At 39.3% G+C, this 19,209-nt stretch overlaps 1 protein-coding gene across 9 annotated transcripts in view; it reads right to left on the bottom strand.

The window, feature by feature from the left end:
- The window catches only part of FNBP1 (formin binding protein 1), a 154,189-nt gene that overhangs the window by 133,936 nt on the left and 1,044 nt on the right, over window positions 1-19,209 (bottom strand). The gene's annotated exons all lie outside the window — the stretch shown is intronic.

Below are 19,209 nucleotides of genomic sequence, written 5' to 3'. Positions count from 1 at the left end.
CAAGTAATACCTCACAACAAGTAGCATCTTGGAATTAATGGGGCTACTTTAGACTCTTTAGAGTAAGAGTCTATTCAGTCTGAATATGGATTGCAAAGATCAGGTCTTAGGCTCATTTCTCATTAAGGAAGAAAAGGTTAGGAGCTGATTTCCCCCTTTTGAAAGTACATCTTACACATAAGGTGAAAAAATGTATTTACATTGTCGTAATGCCCAAAATGTGCTAAGTGCTTTCTAAACATAGTCCCTGTGATGGAGTGTAGTAAAGTTTCTTTTAATTACAAAATCAAAATCAGGATATGTGAAATCTGTATTTAAAAAAAAAGTAACTGTAGATTAAGGTCAAAGTCAACCATCTTACTGTGACAAGAGAGCCATATGGTACTTCCAGCATTATTTTCCAGCAGTAGTAATGGATGCAGCAAAACAATTTTGCTCGACATAAATAATACAGAATATCCATAACAGTTCACTACTTTCACTGAAAATCATTCATTCAATAAGCTTGATTAGAACGTCAATATTATTAATGTCAATAATATCATCTTAGTTTAACTGAATATTGATGTTTTTCCTCTGTTTAGTGCTAATGAAATCTAGGAGGACACAATGATTTAACCTTCTATTGTTACATCATTTTATATCACCAGTGTACAAACATAGTGTGTAAAGCGTCTTCCAATTTTCCATCACATCACATTATCCCACTTTTCACATAGTATTTTACCAATGAAGTCAATGTGTTGTTGAAGTGTGGATTCAAATACAAAGTATCAAATAGGGGTCCCGAGTCAGTATCACGTGAATGTCTTCTAAAAGTTTTAGTGGCACTTGAAATAATTATTTTCATCATTACATTCCTGCAGAAACATCATCAAGGTCACTGGATGACTTGTGAGGAGAGGGGAGACTTGAGACTTCTTGCCCACAGGGATGGAAGAGCTGTTGACATAATTAAACCACCTCCAATGAGCGGCGGTAGCTATGTCGGCTGGAGACCATCTCCTGCAGACATAGCGCTGGCCGCACCGGTGCTTCGCTCGGTTTAACTTATGTCACTCAGAGGGGTGTTTTTTCCACACCTCCTGAGCAACGTAAGTTATACTGACAAAAGTGCTAGTGTAGACATAACAAGGATCTTTACTCTGCGCTGAAAGCGCAGAGACACCTTAAAGTGAAAATAAATTGTTTCTTGGATGACTCAGTTCATCTTTATGACGCTTTCCTCTTTAAAAGGACATTTGCTGAGAGGGGCCCAATCCTGCAAGTCCTCCTCATGCAGAACTTTGCTGACTTCGTGAAACCTACCTTGCAACTTCTGAAAAATACTGGCTTTATGATTAACCTTTTCAGTAGCATAAACCAACAGTCTATGTAGAGAAACAGGACATTTCCCCAATATACAAGAAAGGACACTTCTCTCCTGCATAGGTCTCCTAGAAACAGAAACTGGGGTGGGAGGAGGAATGAAATGAAGATGAGAGCGCACTAAGCCAACAACTGGCCCTACTGCAGAAGCAGAACTTCTGCCAGGAACCCATCAGAAGCAGAATTTCACCTCTTTGGAGTTGAGGACTGAACACTTTCATCACTGTGGGCAAGAATCCCAAGTCTCCCCTCCCCTCCCAAGTCATCCAATGACTTTAATGATAGTTCTGCGGGGAGACAATGATGAAAATAATTACTGCAGTGTTTCTCAAACTTCATTACACCGCAACCCCCTTCTGACAACAAAAATTACTACACGACCCCAAGAGGGGCGACCGAAGCTTGAGCCAGCCCAAGTCTCGCCACCCGGGTGAAGAGGGGGGCGCTCGGGTGCAAAGCTGAAGCCCAAGGGCTTTAGCCCCAGGCAGGAGGCCTGTAACCTGAGCCCCACCACCAAGGGCTGAAGCAGAAGCCTGAGCCCTGACACCTAGGGCTGAAGCCCTCAGGCTTGGGCTTTGGCCCTTGGTCCCAGCAAGTCTAACACCAGCCCTGAAACCTCATTAAAACGGGGTTCCAACCCACAGTTTGAGAACCGCTGAATTATTGCAATCTCCTCTAGTATTTTTAGTAGCCATTCACGTGACACTGAAAATGCAATAACTCTATTTTGTTTTGTATTGGAATCAGCTCTGCTTGCAGAGAAGAACAAAGCTCAACAGTTCTGTACTGGGAAAGATGAACATGTGAACACTTTGTCTTCCTGATTGCGAATTTAGCCTAAGGATCTGAACACAACCCACTCATCTACAGCTGGTGGTGCAAGCAGACTAACACATAGAAAGGAGAGTGAGCATTGCTAAGTTAAGCATGGCATCTACATTTCTTATTAACACACATATATATATATATAAACAAACAAAAATCATCCAACAGTTGTAGTGTGTGCTTAAAGAATGCTGGAACGCTGCCCTGGAGCCTTACTCAGGCTGAACTTATTAAGACCACTCACATGAGTAAACGGCTGAAGAGCAAGGCCCATGACCTTTGACACTTATGAATATGCTTTGGCTAAAACAGTGGCACAGGAAACAAGGGCAGAATGACAAGTTATCTCCAAAATTAACAGAAACAGTAATATCACAAAGAATCCAAACAAAGTAAGGTTTTACAACCTAATTAAAACCACAAATCTTGTACAAGTTAATACTATTTGGTATTTATCACAATAAATATGTACTGTTATTCTACTGCACAATAGATACGGCAAGATAAACTTAACTTGCATCAATTTATCCTTTTTCCATATTAAAGAGAACATTGAAAAAGATTAAAACTTAGCAAAAATAAATGCCTACTAAGATTCTTTCACTGCACCTAAAAGCATAAACTGCAAATATATGGAGTAGCTAAAATAGCTTTTCTTCAACATTTTAAATTCCCTTTACTTTGTACTTCTCTTAATTTACACAGCAGAAAATCATGTTTTATGAATATTTAGACCAAATGCTCTAAAATCTCAAGCAATACTTTAAGAAATGGCAGTCTTAAAAAATTAGCTTGTTTGCATACATTTGCCTAACAGAGTGCTTAAGATTGTCTTTCCAGAAGAGGATTATAACAAAAGCATTCTTTGTTGTATTATTATTACTGGTAATGTCAATCCCAGAATACAGAGTCAATCAATATTAACTGCCCAAAACTGGAAGTAAATGACAAATCATCTATTTCTTGCATGCTGCTCAAGGACAGCCACACCAGTCTTATACTAAATGGGCAATTCTTAGATGAAGTGAGATTTTTGCCTCTTAAAAAAAAAAAGAAGAAGTGAAATACCATAGTGACTAAGTTTCTCAGAAATGCTTATGCAGAACCAGATCTCAGTAATATATAAAGTAGTACGTGAAGCCTGTCATATGCAAAACAACTGTTTCACTGTTGTAGGCAGATAACCAGCAACAGTCTTAAAAAAAGAAGAAGAGTAGATTCAGGTGAAATAATCCTCAAAGGCTACTGACTAAGAGAAACTCAGTGACCTCCATGGATTTTGCAGCCTTAAGCACCGATTTTAACACCCAAGGGACCATTACAGCCATTCAGTCTGACACCTTCTATTACACAGGCCAGTGATCCCAACAACTTGTAGTGAAACTAGAGCATCTCTTTTAGAAGATCATCCAATCTTGATTTAAATATTCCATGTGACCCCTGGTAATCTGTTCCAACAGTTGATTATCCTCACTGCTAAAAATGTGTCCCTTATTTCCAGTTTGAACTTTCCTGATTTCCGCTTCCATCCATTAGATCTTGTTATGCCATTGTCTGCTAGGTTAAAGAGCCCTCTACCTTAGGAAGCTCTTCCCTATTATGAAGAGGAAGTAAATCCTCTTCCATCATCATATTACTAGGTGGGAGTTACTGATCACCACATATTGCAGTTAGGGAACTTGAGCAAGGCTTCACAGGATACCCCACAAATCCCTTGGTGTTTTAATATGGGGGGGGACTATTCCCCAGATGAATAACTGAATCATCCACGAGTAATTTGAAAGGGTACATTGGTTTGAATTTATCAGATACTCTTCTTTGCTGGCAAGGGAAAGAAATGGACCAATGAACCAAACTGAACAAGGGAAGAAAATAAATACATGGGTGTGTACACACATGAAGGGGGGAGAGAGAAAAGTGAATTTCATCTACCCAGACCTAAATGGCCAGCCTCCTCTCCCACAACAATGAGGCGGCGGGCAGGAATTTCCTTAGTGCTCTCTAGCAGTCATAGTGAAACTTACCCCCCATCCCCAACAACAGCATTTTGATTTAAAGTTTTTAGAAACCTCTACGTCTGGTCCAAAGTCTCACTTGACACTGTTGCTTCTCTCAGACAGGACATGGGAAAGTAAACAGTTTATTTTCAGAAGCTCTAAACCCCACTCCCAGAGAATGGGTTGTGTTTCAGTTTTCACATCAGGCTGATATTTTACCTGGATAAATTGACCTGGCACAGGTTAAGTATCCAGGGCAGTGCCACAGAGCCAGTATCCATAATCTTCCAGAGCCTGTAGGACCAAGCAAATGTTGTATTGGACTGGGTTAACAAAGTGTTTCTGGAGATTGCACTCGTGGGAGAAAAATCTATGTCTCTATACCTCATAATCATGCTTGCCCTTGTCCTTTAATGCAACTTCATAACCTAATTAATAAGAAGTCATTAATAAACATTTTAACTTCTGTAGCAAAGTGCTATGTTTCTGTTATGCAGAGGATCTCAAACTGCTCTATAAAGGTGGAGAAGTACTGTTAGTTAAAGGGAGCTAACAGGCAAACTTAGGCACAAAGAGCTTAAGAGACTCACGCCAGGTAATACAGCAAGTTCAAGGTAAAGCCATGGAGCCCCATTCCTTTCACTGTATTATTGCATATAAATGACATTCGCAAACATCAGTTCTCTAGCAAACATAACTAGGCATTTATACGACACTATCACCATTGTATCTCAGCACCTAATATACAAAATACTGCTCACTAATGGTCAGCCCCAGTTCCCATCCAAGTCAGTGGGAGTCTTTCCATTGACTTCAATGAGAGTTGGATCAGACGATAAGGTCTCAATCCTGCAAAAAACAACCAAAAAAACTACTTACTTATGTGTTTAACTTTATGCACTTCACAGTGCATAAAGGTAAGAACATGTGTTAGTCTTTGCACTATCAGGACTTAATATAGGATTTACAGGACTTTACACATATGTAGCAAAGCCTGTTGCAACAATGGTAGGATTTTAAAGAAATTAGTAAAAGATCAAGTAACTATCAGTATACATATACAGAAAGGTGCTGTGGTAAGCCTGTGTGATCGGTTATTTTTGGATTAAATATGGAATGTATATACAAAGGATAGAAAAAATATGTTCTTAATGCAGTGCCAGGAATGGAACTATGCTGTTCATGCATTTCTTTTTTTCCTCCCTAATAGAATCTGAATGTAAAGTATTGCCCCACAGAACGCAAATGTATTAGTCCCAGTCTGTTAAGGGTGATTCTGCCCTTCAGCCTTTTTTCTTTTATCTGTGGTTTGATTTTCTGATTATTTTTAAAACTCCTCTTATCTGAGGGAGCCTCTCAAAGTCTATTACGGCTTACACATTAGGCCCAGACTGTTTAATTTAGCCCTAATACCCTGAGGAAGCTTCAGGGTAGAGTGATTCATATAACCCCTTCTCTGAAGCCAACATGATTAAAGAATCAATCCCATCCCCAGCTGGGAGGTTAGATGAGTGATTTGCCCCCAGAAAGAAATTAATACTGCTCCACTGACCAGCAGGCTTCAAGGACAGCAACTTCCCTACACATTTTGAACACAGAAAAATGGTGAGGACTACATTTTGTGACCCTAATTCTAAAATAGACTTCTTGATTTTCTCTGCTTCTGTACCTTATGCTAAATAGCCCAGGATGCAAAAAAATCTCTTCTTTGGCTTCCCATTACTCTGTCAACATCTCAGGTGATGGCTTTATGCCTAACCAAAGACTACTCCCTAAACCCACCAGAAAAGCAATATTACATCAAGCCAATACAAATTTCTGTACCCAATCTGGATGAAAACCCAACAAAAATCACATGAAAGAGAAGGTCTTGACCTTTGATTTGAGTTCAAATAGTAGTTAAGGTGGTGACTACTGTGCTGTTTCTGGACATTGTACAGCTCAGATGAAGTGTATAATAACGAGTTGAAAAATCTCACCTCATAAAGAACAGTCCAGAGAGGGCCTATGTTACATTAGTCCAGGGGACGGCAACGTTCGGCACGCGGCTCACCAGGGTAAGCACTCTAGCGGGCAGGGCCAGTTTATTTACCTGCTGACGCTGCAGGTTCGGCCGATCGCGGCCCCCACTGGCCGCGGTTCGCCATCCCAGGCCAATGGGGGCGGCAGGAAGTGGCGCGGGCCGAGGGATGTGCTGGCCGTGGCTTCCAGCCGCCCCCATTGGCCTGGGACGGTGAACCGCGGCCAGTGGGGGCCGCGATCGGCTGAACCTGCCGCGTCAGCAGGTAAATAAACTGGCCCTGCCCGCTAGGGTGCTTACCCTGGTGAGCTGCGTGCCGAACGTTGCCGACCCCTGCATTAGTCAGAAAGACATAGTATGAACCAATGAACATGTTTCTAAAGTGGCAATCACAGTGGCATTTGTGTGCCATGTTCAGAATTAAATATATTGCTAAACATGTTCCAACAATTCTGTAGTTCCAGTCCATGTTACTCAGGAGGTCTTTAATTGTTTATTCTGTTGGAAACTTTGCTTGCCCTTTCTTCTGTTCTCTTGTCTACTAGAGTGAGGGAAGGCTTTTGCTAAATGACAGGTCATGCATTGCATTGTAAAGGTTTGGAGGCTCATCAGGCTCTCCCATGGGTATGCGTTTCAAAGCTGCAGATCCATTACTGGAAATGCCCTACTCCCAACACCAGAGAGTTTCATCTTCCTTTCTGCCAACCAAATTATCCCTGTACAGTATAGCTGGCATTGTGGTTCATGAAAGGAGAGAAAGGTTTTTTTTCTTTTAAATAGCTAGATCCCAACCCATCAAGGGATTTGAAAATAAGGATCTGGACCCTTCAGCTGGATCTAAATTTAAACAGGGAGCCAGTACTGTGTACATAGGGCTCACGTAATATGCTTTCTTATTGCATAACAGACAGGCTGTTGCACCTGCCTGCACTTCCATGCAGCCTTCACTTTTATTGCCAGGTAGAGTACACTGCACTGATCTGTCTTGCAGGTGATGAATGACTGGATCAGTGTGGCGGGGCTCTCCTCTGAGAAGAGCTGACATGATCATCTGACCTGATGATGATGGAAGCTTGCAGAAAAGAAGCAACTAAACTAGCGTTTATTATTTTTTCTAGGTTATTAAAATTTTGTTTAGCTTTATCTTCACCAGGAAACTGAAAACAAGAATTAGTAAAATTTTAACTACAGTTACATACCAAGGTGAGAACATTTGCCAGAGATTATCTTCTGAGAAACTCACAAACGACGTGTTGTCAAATTTTAACACAAGCTATAGGAAAATAAGGGATATTGGCCTACATGCACACAGATTTCCCTCTCTTTCTTCTTTCCTTTTATGCTTCTTCCTTGACTATACATAAAGTATTACATCCAGAAGAGGAAAGTTGGTATGGTTGAACAGACATTTACGTAGTTTGATGTCTGCCATTTTATATACAGCCTGTTTTACTTTTGCTACAGAAGCAAAGAAAAATCTTGGCTACACATTCCTTAATGAACACAGCTCTTATAAACCTTGCCTGTGACAGAGCAACAGCCCTCATGTGGGCAAGAAATATTTCTCCTTGCTCATTCAACTTTTGTTAAAAAAAAAAAAAAAAAAGTGTGCTCATTCATTTGCTTGCCGCTGCATGCCAATTTGGTGGGTTTTTCTGGTGTTTCTTTAAAATACAACAGAAATGTATTAAAGCAGAAGTTAATGTTTTTAATATTTATGAGCTAATATAACTCACCGGGTAAAAAAATCTAATCTGTTCTTTTAAAACTTTGTTAGATAAGCTTCACAAAATTCTAGGTATGAAATAGATAAATGGCAAACTGAGAAAAAAAACAGTGCACAGACTTCTGGATACAGCTCTTGTTTTCAGATTTGATCAAATATTCATCCACAGTGAATAAGGAAGTAAAGTATAACTGCAGAGCTAATTCAAGCTAATAAATCACCCATATATGAATATTACATGCAAAAACCTATGGAAAAAGAAAATAAAGGTTGCAAAATCAAGCCCTTGAATGTTAGAAAATTCCAGAATTAAGATTGCTTGTGCAATATTAATTCTGCCCCCATGTGCCTAAACATTATGATTAAGGCCACAGGCACCAACTTTTCAAAGTGCCGGGGGCTCTGCCCCAGGCCCTGCCAAACTCCACCCCTTCTCCCAAGGCCCCACCCACACCCTGCCTCTTCCCATGGTGTTTTACAGATGGGGAATTGAGGCATAGAGAGATTAAAATTAAAAATTTCCATTAATTTTGGGTGCCTAATCTGAGACACCTCGGAACTTAAAAAAAAAAAAAAAAAAAAGAGTACTTAGTATTATAAAGTAATTTATATGTTCAAAGCACAGCTCCCATTGATTTCAGTTGCAACTGCGGGTGCTCAACACTTCTTCAAATCAGACCCCAGAGTATCAAGTTGGACTTCCAGAAAATGGGAACACACTATGATGGGTTGTCACACACAAACAGCGACCACCTGTGAAAAGTCTGGTTGACGTAATTTACTTAGCATGACATGGGAAATCTGTGGCAGGAGCCAGTTCTCCAGGGCAGCATTCAATTGCCTTAACCTGAGGCCATCCTTTTTCTTTCTGTCATCCCCTGCCCTCTTAACTACACAACTTCCAACTTCTGCAACAAATGAGTTAGAGTCCTAAAGACAACAGCCTCTTTTACTGCACAACCCTCATTATCTACAGAGCAGGTCCATCCTGTGTGTTGAATGAGGCAAGGGTCCTGTGGAAAAAAAAGTTGTATGTGATCATCTAACTAAAGACTGTATCATAATGCATCCCTAGCACAAAGGCCACCTGTCCTTCCTCCCCCATCAAATTTCAAGTCCCTGCTCCAAAGGGGGCACTAGAACTTTTCACAGCAAAGGTCACCATAATTTAATATGGGCAAAACAATGCATTTTTCCCTAGCTTTGTTCTCAGCAGTGGCTGAACCATTTTGGCTGAAATTTTCCAAACGAATTAAGCCGCAGGCAGACATACAATATGGAAAATTTCAGCCTGAATTGTTACAGGCTGTAAAAGTCATATGCCACTAAAAAGAGGGTATTATGGGAAGTTTCTAGCAAAATTAACAGACAGGCCTACAAACCACACCTATAATATAGGCTGCAATTTTCTCAGATACACCTTTGCAATCACTTTGACCGCTATGTGGTTGCACAGTGAGAGAGTAAAATTTGGCCCTATATCTAAAGAGTACAGGAATATTGAAGAGAGCTCTTTCATATATTATGTTTCATAACCTCACTTCTTTGCACCTAAAAAGCATTGCCACAAAATAATTACCCACTGACTGAATAAACATACCCCAAGAACATAACTGTAGTTAATAGAAGAACTGTTTGTTATTGAAGCAAGAACAATCCATAATCCATCAGGGTATTTCCTAGGGATTATTGGCTGTCTAGATGACTTGATGGTCCAAGTCATTCATTAATTCCAGAGAGAGAGAACCTATGCCAAGGTCACTGTTTTTATAACCTGTGCCTTCCCTCTATAAAGCAAAAAAACCAAAACAAACAGGTAAAAGGTTTTGTTTCAGGCCAAATTGTGCCATCAGTTATACTTATTGATCCCACTGAAGTCCATAGGTGTGGCATATGAGTTTAGAGGACAGCCTTTGGCTTCCCTTCATCTTTTTTCTATGGCCTTGAGAAGGATGAGTTTGCAATAGCACTGCTGCCCTACCAAGCCTCTCTAGGAAATGAATGTCTTTTGCGGCAGTCAATTTGGAATGTTCCATCAGAGTTTATTTATGTGGTTCCATATCACAAGGAATCGAGAACCTGAGCCCAGATTTTGCACAAGGCTTACATGAAGCAAGAAACATCTTTAGAAAAGAATCTTGTCTAGCCTTTTAAAAGAATACACGAGAACAAATCTTTCTGAGTCAAAAGAAGTCAGTGACAAGAAAAATGAGGCTACCCAAACAGCCCAGCAGCAACCTAAGCCCCAGAAGACACTACCGTGACTGCTTGGAAAGCACAGAGCTACATGCTGCTTCAAGAAAAATATATAGAACTTTTCACATTTGGGCATCTCAGTGCTGAGACTGCCAGCTGAAGAGGAATCACTGCACACGTCGAGAGCGCACAGCATTTTTTGCTTCTGCTGGTTTAACTAGTTTGTTGTAAAAAATATTTGTTAGACACAAAGACAAGTTTCTGGGGAGAAAATGTCATCAGAGGTGCAACACTTGTTATGCACAAGGGGAAATCTATTTTAAAATATTTTTATGAATTGTAAAGTAATTGATAATTGATTTAATAATTGATTTAATACATAAACCATGAATTAGCTTTTTGAACCATCTGATGGAGTAGTATTTTGAACAAGCGGAGAATATTTTGCCAAAGGTTCATCAAGAGGATGGCCACTGACAATGGCATAGGATGAGGCAAAGCAAGTTGCAAAATGTACAGCTGCTCCTTTTCTTAGTAAAGTTATTCATGCAGAGCAGGAATTATGCAACAAAGCTTAAAAAGAAAGTTTCACAATATTAATATAAGATGAATGTGTTTTAAAAATTCCAAAAGACCATCATTTCATGTTTGATTGCCCTCACTGCTTAGGAAGGTGCGGAGATTTTCAGCATCTAACTCAGCGGTTGAAAGATTCTATGACTATGAAAAGGAAAAATATATTGTGCTCTATTCCTGACTCATTCCAAAGAACTGTAAACTCCCTGTTCTTTAACAAATAGGTAGAAAATATGAGGACAGGCCAATGAAAGTACCTCATCATCATATAAATCCTCTCTCCTTAAAGACAAAAAGCAGAACAGTAGATGAAATTGCTCAGATATTTTTAAACACACACACACACACACACAAAGAGCCCAACAATTCCTTTTACAGTCAGTACAGAGAGAGTCTTTCTACCGATCAAGTTATAAAATAACCATGGGAGAGTATACTGAGAACTAATACTCATAACGTGGTTCTTTTATAGACATACAATTCCAGATGGCAATGCAAGACTTTTCACAAACTGATTTTTTTTTTTTTATTTTAAAAAGCAACTTATTTTAACATGGTCTAAAAGAAGATGACCATGGGAGCTCTGCTTTTAAAAATATGTTTAGTCCTTTGCCTCTTTTGGCCTCTAACACTATTATAACTGGGCAAGTAGAAAGAGACATATACAGTGCAATGAAGATATTGTAAAATGATTCATAATTTTTATAATCAATGTTTCACCCAGCATATAGACAAATATACACACACACACACACTACATCAACAGAATGTGATCCAGTGAGAAAACAGTAAGATGTTAGGATCATGACATTACACACCCAAAACTGTCCACGTATGCGGTATTTTGCCACTGAATTATAGTATCTTTAAAAAAAATACACACAGGGAGAAAAGAAAAGTTGCTCATCTCCACCATCTGATACATCTATCTCACAAGGAAATGGAGAGCAAACAAGAAAGGCATTGTTGCTACATATGATCAATTTAATTATGGGCCCAATTCTTCTCCACGCCCTTCCTTACTTGGTTTAAGTAGTGCCTTACTCTAAGAGTAGACTTACTGGGTGAAATCTTGACTCCATTTAAGTCAATGGGAATTTTGTCATTGTCTTCAGTGACGCCAGGATTTCACCCACTTTCTTCAGGACTTTAATGAGGCTACTCGTGTAGGAAGCTATTACTCAATACAAATAAGGAGAAGGTAGTCAAGGGAGCAAAATTGAGACCCATATAAAAGTTAGAATAGCTTCAAATAAGGTGGCTCATAACAATTTAGAGCTAGTTTGTGCTAATACTTACTACCTAGCATAGTGTTTACTACTATTTGGTGGAAATTCTCATGGTAATAAGCATTATGCTAAGTAGTAAGTGTTTGCAAGATCAGGCCCTTGTCACTCTATGTAAAGGGAGTTCTCTTACAATTGCTCATGCCCAATAATATACCAACTCATGATTCAGCGCATATACCCTGCTAGTTCAGTATTCTTATGCCTCAAGAACTGTCTCCTTCTCCCTTAGTTCAAGGAGAGTAATGAATTAGTGTATCCAACTACAGGGGTGCACTACTTAACTATTCAGAGAATTAATCATTTACACTGGGGAAAACACAGAAACCAAGATTGTGCTTTACAATATCAATTTCAAATGCAGTGCATAGAATAAACTAGGTGCTGGGCTTGTAAGAGAATCTATACATCAATCTTAGATCCAACTTTGTAGATCCTCTTAGAGGAAGAAAGCTGACAAGAGCACAGCTTTCATTTAACATCACATCTGAACTCAGTGCCCAGATGATAACACTACATAATACCATCAAGGTCAGAAACACATATGCATTTCATTTTAAGATAATTTCGGAGTGTAAAGTACCCCATTCGTAAAACCCATTAAACATAACTCATGACGATATATTCAAGTAAATCTATACTGTTCAGGAGTTTTTAATACCTACCAATATTAAAGACTTTTATTTTAAAATGTGGGTGCTGTCGACGAAACAGGGCCATGAGTAATGAAGAGGAAATGATGCATTAGTTGCAGCTAGGAAGTAACCTTCAAGTCCTCGGTGTTCCATCAGTAATTTGTTTGTCTAAATTAACAGGGTGTGTATGTCTGATTAGAACATGGTATATGGGAAACCATAGAATATTGTGAACTAAAAACCCATTATTAGTGTTAAAGTAACTGCCCTCTGAACACTTTCCACAGCTTTGAAACTATTTGTACTTTAAAGTCGTGTTAACTGTATATAATAAAATGCTCTTACATTTACTGTATTTTCTGGCGTATAAGACTACTTTTTAACCCAGGAAAATCTTCTCAAAAGTCGGGGGTCGTCTTATACGCCGGGTGTCGTCTTATAGGGCGGGTGCTGAAACTTCCGAGCCGGACTGGAGAATCTGCGGTCGCCGCATATGGTGGGGGGAGCTCAAAAACGGCCGCGGCTGCATCCCCGCCCGATGACGAGGTGAGGGGGCGCCTCACCGGGAAGGTGTAAGTGAAGGGCGGAGCAAGCTGCAGGCGTCCGGGATGCCCGGGGTATGGAAAAAAGAGAGAGAGCGGCGCTGTGCCCAGAAAAACACGCCTCTTTCACCCGTCTGGCCCGCCCTTGTATCCTATTACCGTACCTCCTTCTCTGCCTCTCAGATCTCGCTCCTGAGGACTGCAGTGAAGCGGCGCAGGCGCACATGTGCGAGATCTGAGAGGCAGAGAAGGAGGTAATAGGATACAAGGGCGGGCCAGACGGGTGAAAGAGGCGTGTTTGCGCTACCGCTCTGATAGTCTTGGAGACAGGGAGGGCTGGGCAGGCAGGGAGAGCTGACCAATCCAAGCAGGCTTTGTATACAACAACCAGCCAATCGCCGGTAAGGTACATCGCTTGCCGTGATTGGCTGGTTGTTGTATACTGGGTACCACATACAGTACAGCACCAGTATCTGTACCTGTTCATACAGTATAGCACCAGTACATACAGTATAGTATACAAATGTCCAACAGTCAAAACCCCATCATGGGTCCACCAGCAAGAAGAAAGAAATATGAAGCCAGTTTCAAACTTAAAGTTGTAAACTTTGCCATGGAACATAATAACTGCGCTGCTGCAAGACAATATGGAGTAACAGAAAAGATGGTTCGGGACTGGAAAGCAAATGAAAAAGCATTAAAGAGTATGCCAAGGGGTAAGTGTGCATTAAGAAGAGGCACTCCACATTGGCCAGAACTCGAAAAACATGTAGCAGACATGGTGAATGAGCATCGCCAAAACGGTTATGTAGTGACACGAAATAAAATACATTTGTTTGCACTTCAGTGGGCCAAATCTAACCCAGATCACAGCAACAGATTTAAGGCCACTGTATCCTGGTGTACTAGATTCATGGGAAGGCATAATATGGTACTGAGGCAAAAGATGAAAATTGCCCCAAAATTACCTGCAGATCTTGATAGCAAAGTAAATAGTTTCCATCGATATGTAATACAACAGCGCACTAAACATGGCTATGCGTTAAGTAGTATTGGAAATATGGATGAAACTCCAATGAATTTTGATATGGTTGGAAATAAAACTGTCCATCAAAAAGGTGAAAAAACAATTTTAATTAAAACAACAGGACATGAGAAGTCCAGTTTTACAGTGGTACTAGGATGCACAGCTGATGGCGCCAAACTGAGACCAATGATTATTTTTAAAAGAAAAACAATGCCGAAATTCAAGTTCCCTGTTGGTTGTTTTGTACATGTGAATGAAAAAGGCTGGATGGATGAAGAAGGGGTAAAGCTATGGCTTGATAATGTATGGAGCAGGCGACCAGGTGGACTTATTCAAAAATGTAGTCTACTGGTGTGGGATATGTTCAGGGCTCATTTAACTCCCAGCACCAAGCAAATGCTTGCAAGACTAAACACAGATGCGGCAGTTATTCCTGCAGGATTGACATCGTTGGTACAGCCACTGGATGTGTGCCTAAACAAGCCATTTAAAGATCGCATTCGAGAACAGTGGAATGAATGGATGGTTAGCGGCGAAAAGTCATTCACAAAAGGAGGAAACATGCGTGCTCCACAGTTGGATGTTTTGTGCAAGTTTGTCATGAAAGCCTGGAATGATATTGATGCAGAAACAGTAATCAAGTCTTTCAAGAAGTGTGGCATATCAAATTCATTAGATGGTATGGAGGACGACTACTTGTGGCAAGATGAAGAGGAAGCCGAAGCTGAGACCACACCATCTGATACGGAATTCGATCCATACGATGACTGCCTTACAAATGTATCACAAGATGTCATTGATGTACTTATGATATCAGATGACCAACAGGAGGATTTTGAAGGCTTTTAAAGGGAAACTGTCACGCCAGCAAAACCTGTAAAAATACCGTAGCTTGCAGTTATGATGGGCGTTGCTAACTCGCCAGGGACTTGCCCGGCACTTGCTCTCTCTCTCTTGTTTGTTATCTTCCTCCTATCATCATCAGTTCCAGTTTGGTTGACAGCTTAGAAAACAAACAGCATGGCAGCTCCCATGGGTTTATTGTCTTATCCTTCCTTTCAGCTTTAGAGTGAATTAGGAAAAGTTTAATCCACTTGCACTGTTTTATGTTTACATGTTTGATGACAAACAGCCTTATGTTTATAAGTGACAGTTTTCCTGCTAAGTACCTGCATGTCATAAGCATTTGAATTAAAATTACCATATTGAAATCAAATCTGATGTTTTTTAAATTTTTTTTTGGTGTGCATTGGAAGAGGGGTAGTCTTATACGGCGAGTATATCCCAAACTCTATATTTTAACTGGAAAAGTTGGGGGTCGTCTTATACGCCCAGTCGTCTTATACGCCGGAAAATACGGTATATAGCAACTTTCATAGTGAAGGGTCCCTAGGTGTTAGAAATATTAGGTACAATGCTAGGCACAATCCAACAAACTTAACTCGTGAATAGTCTCACTGCAGTAAATGGGACTATTTGCATGATTAAGTGTTGCAGGATCAAGCCCTTTGTACTGTAATTCAGCTACTGGGCAGCTGCTAACAAACATCCAGTCCACTATAAAGAACCAAGTGGAAGGGAAAATTTTAAGTGAATAACTTTGAAAAACTTTGACCAACTGCTAACTTATTTTTCACATTCAGCATAAAGTTACCACAACATCCCCAACTCTGCTACTCATCTGGTCAAGGTTCATTACTATAATGAGATGAATCTTTCCACATCTAATCACTGCACATGTAACATATGTGACAGTGCATAGCTAGAGTGGGGTTCTCCCCAGCAATCAAGACAGACCATTTCTTAACCACAATTTATATGTGGCAACCTCAAAACTACAGATTCTACCAAAACTTATCATTAAAAAACAGTTGTCCTTTTTCATTCCCTTCAATATACGGATTTTGTGGCCATTGCACCTTCCATTCAAGAGAGACTAGAGTAGAGAGGTTAGTTTTAATTTAATTTGCTATGTAAATCTGACTGCTTGCTACACAAGGGCCCAATCCTAATAGTAAGAAAAAATATAGGGGGTTTACTAAAGTTTACTAGTATTCCTCAAGCTAAAATACCATTCAGAACACTTAAATGCAGGCACACAAATACAGATGTTTGTCCTCTTTATTTTGAAGAATAAAATATTGAAGGTGATTCCATGGGATTCTTACAGCCCCAGGAACATGCCAAAAGATGGTTAGCTACAGTTTTGTGAAACAGGACTGTACTGAAATACTTGTTTGTTGGTTAAATTATCTTTCCCAACCCTAACATCAGCACTTAGTCAATGTTGTCAATTTCAAATAGGACATTGCTAACACATACTTATTAACATTAGGAACTATAAATATCACAGAAACCTGAATATTTAGAGAGATAACCGATCCTCAAATGCCTACAGCTCAGAAGTAACTACAATTACTCGGGGGTGGGGTGGGGGGGGCGGGGGGGTGCAGGGGAAGTAACTGTTAATCTCTATGGCCACATAATGAGTTGTGGAGTATCTCAGCTTTGACTTTGACCCACACCACTCCCTCTCTAGCTGCAAGATGCCTCATTTCAGTACTCCACAGATAATAGCAAGCAGAGGATGTTTAGGGGTTAGACATCTTCTGCAAAGAACAGTGCAGAATGTGGAGCAGTCACTGCTATGCTGTGTAGCATACTTGCATACCGGAAACGCCATGCAAGCAGGCTTCTACAGGAGATATTCTGGGTCTTCCTCTGTGTGTCCCTCGCTAGACTAGGGGTCCCAGACTATCTCATTATCCTGACCATCCAACCTGATATTAAATATAATTGCCACATTAACAGTTGTAATGAGTTACGTTAGTTAAGCATACATTTAAATTCAACAACACCATATCCTCAGGCAAAACTCACACTGAAGTTAATGGGAGTTTCGAATTAGTAAAATCTCAATAAGAATCTCAGAATTGCAAGAACTCTGTATATAATGCACACGACTAAAAGTCGCCAATGACATTTGAAAATTTCTTCTGAAGTATGGTACTTTACAATCAGCCTTCTTTGCAGGAACAAGCAGATACTGTACATAAACATATAGACTAATATTCTGTAGCAGCTAAAAGGCAAGCTATATTTCACCTCTCCTTTGTTAACTTTGAGGAGTGAACATATGCCCACCCTGCTAGGTCAGTACAAATGATAGACTCAGATGTAAATACAGCAATACTAATTTTTCAGTGGATTTCAAGTTTCTAAACTTTGGTAGGAAAACATTCACTCCCACCCCCACTTGTGATTCATCAATTCATGACACCAATACACACAGAATTCTATAGACACATCATATTTACTATTTTTGTGATTATTACCTGACTTCTTAAAATAGACACTGCAATTTAAAATCACAGAAATTTAATTTTTCAAAAATAATAGCACTGTCATCAACTGAAGTCAGTGGCATGCACTAAATACAGGTTTGAAACTGATGAATTTTTGAAGCTATTTTAAATAAATGTAAAATAAGCCAATTCTGACCAATTCCTGTTCTTTTGAATTACTATTGTCCATTACATTCTGAATTTAGCTCTGTGCAGTTTAGATACTCAATCCTTTTGCCAGTATCCTGCCACAATTCTCAAAGTACATGTAAGATACTAAGGGTGAAATCTTAGCCCCACTGAAGTCAATCATACGAAGATTTCACTCACAAGATTAATTTAAAAAAAATTAGTGATATGGAAAATACAACAATTTATTCATTCATATTTATCAGAACTCCTATCCAAAACTTTTTCATTACAGCAGCCTAGAGTAGGGATGATAGATTATATGAACACCTGGAAAAGGTAACTTTTTTTTTTTTAAATTAGAAAATAAAGTAACACAAAAACTACTCAGATCACTTGTTCTTGTGAAAACGTCTTGGTATACTATTCTTCACAGATTTTAATTTTTCGGAAAGTAAAATAACAGTATTTGATATATGACATTTCAGAATTTTGTTATTTTTTCGTTTAAAAAGTGTTATACTAGGTCATTTAGCATATGTCCATTATTTTAGTCTTTTTCTTCCCCTTAAATCATCATCATCAAAGACAAAAAACCTGCAGACTTTTCCTGTATATATTCCCATGCAGTAGGGCTGTTGAAATAACAATGAATCAACATAGCATCATCTGCAATTATTTTAATATTATGTACCACATTTACCTTGCTCACATAAAATAACCTCTAAATAAGCATTTGCTTCATAATTTACTGTGTAGACATAAACGGGTTTAACTAGAACATAAATATATCACAGCAAGACTGGATGCTTAGGCAAGCGTATGCCGTAGCAGGCCAGTAATGTATCTGTGAAGGATAACAATTAGCACATTTAAAATACCTAATCTACTAAACTGTCTTTTTATTGAAGTAGTTATGTTTACATCTTTACTTGCACTGATTAGCATCCTTAAATATTTGCATGCAAGACTGAAACCCTGCAGCCTTGCAACCCACACAATCCTCTACCACTAATTTCTGACTTCCTCAACCAAATCTCAATTTCCTTTTTCCTTCTCACCCCAAAACACAGTTCTGCCCAAAGAGTTTTAATACCCTATCATTAACTCATTACATGTGTGCACAATCCCAAACCCGCTATTACATATTGCTCCGTGCTCCACCATCATGCTGCCAAACATGGCTGCATCATGTCCTTCCTGTGTTTAATGTGTATGTATTTTCTTTTTCACCTCTTAGGATTCCTTCCCTTGTCCTACATTTGCATAAGGGCACCAATAAAAAAAAACCAAACCTATTATTAAAATCTACCATTCACTGTGTTTAATAGTCCCACATTTGATCTTAATCTTTCAACATAAGTCAAAATTGTTTTTAAAGTGATCCTGGAAAGTGAGAGGGAAAAACATATCAGGTAAACTATACAATCAAAATGCTCTGTTTTTATTTTATTTTTTTTAATGTTTTCATGTTTTCCCACACCAGAAATCTTTTCTAATCAAAAATATTGTCCCTCCACCAAGTATTGAACAAAAAC

The sequence above is a fragment of the Malaclemys terrapin genome, chromosome 17, assembly GCF_027887155.1.
Source record: "Malaclemys terrapin pileata isolate rMalTer1 chromosome 17, rMalTer1.hap1, whole genome shotgun sequence".
NCBI lineage: Eukaryota > Metazoa > Chordata > Testudines > Emydidae > Malaclemys > Malaclemys terrapin.
The sequence above is the reverse complement of the archived record's forward strand: the minus strand, read 5'-3'. Positions and strand labels throughout refer to the sequence as shown.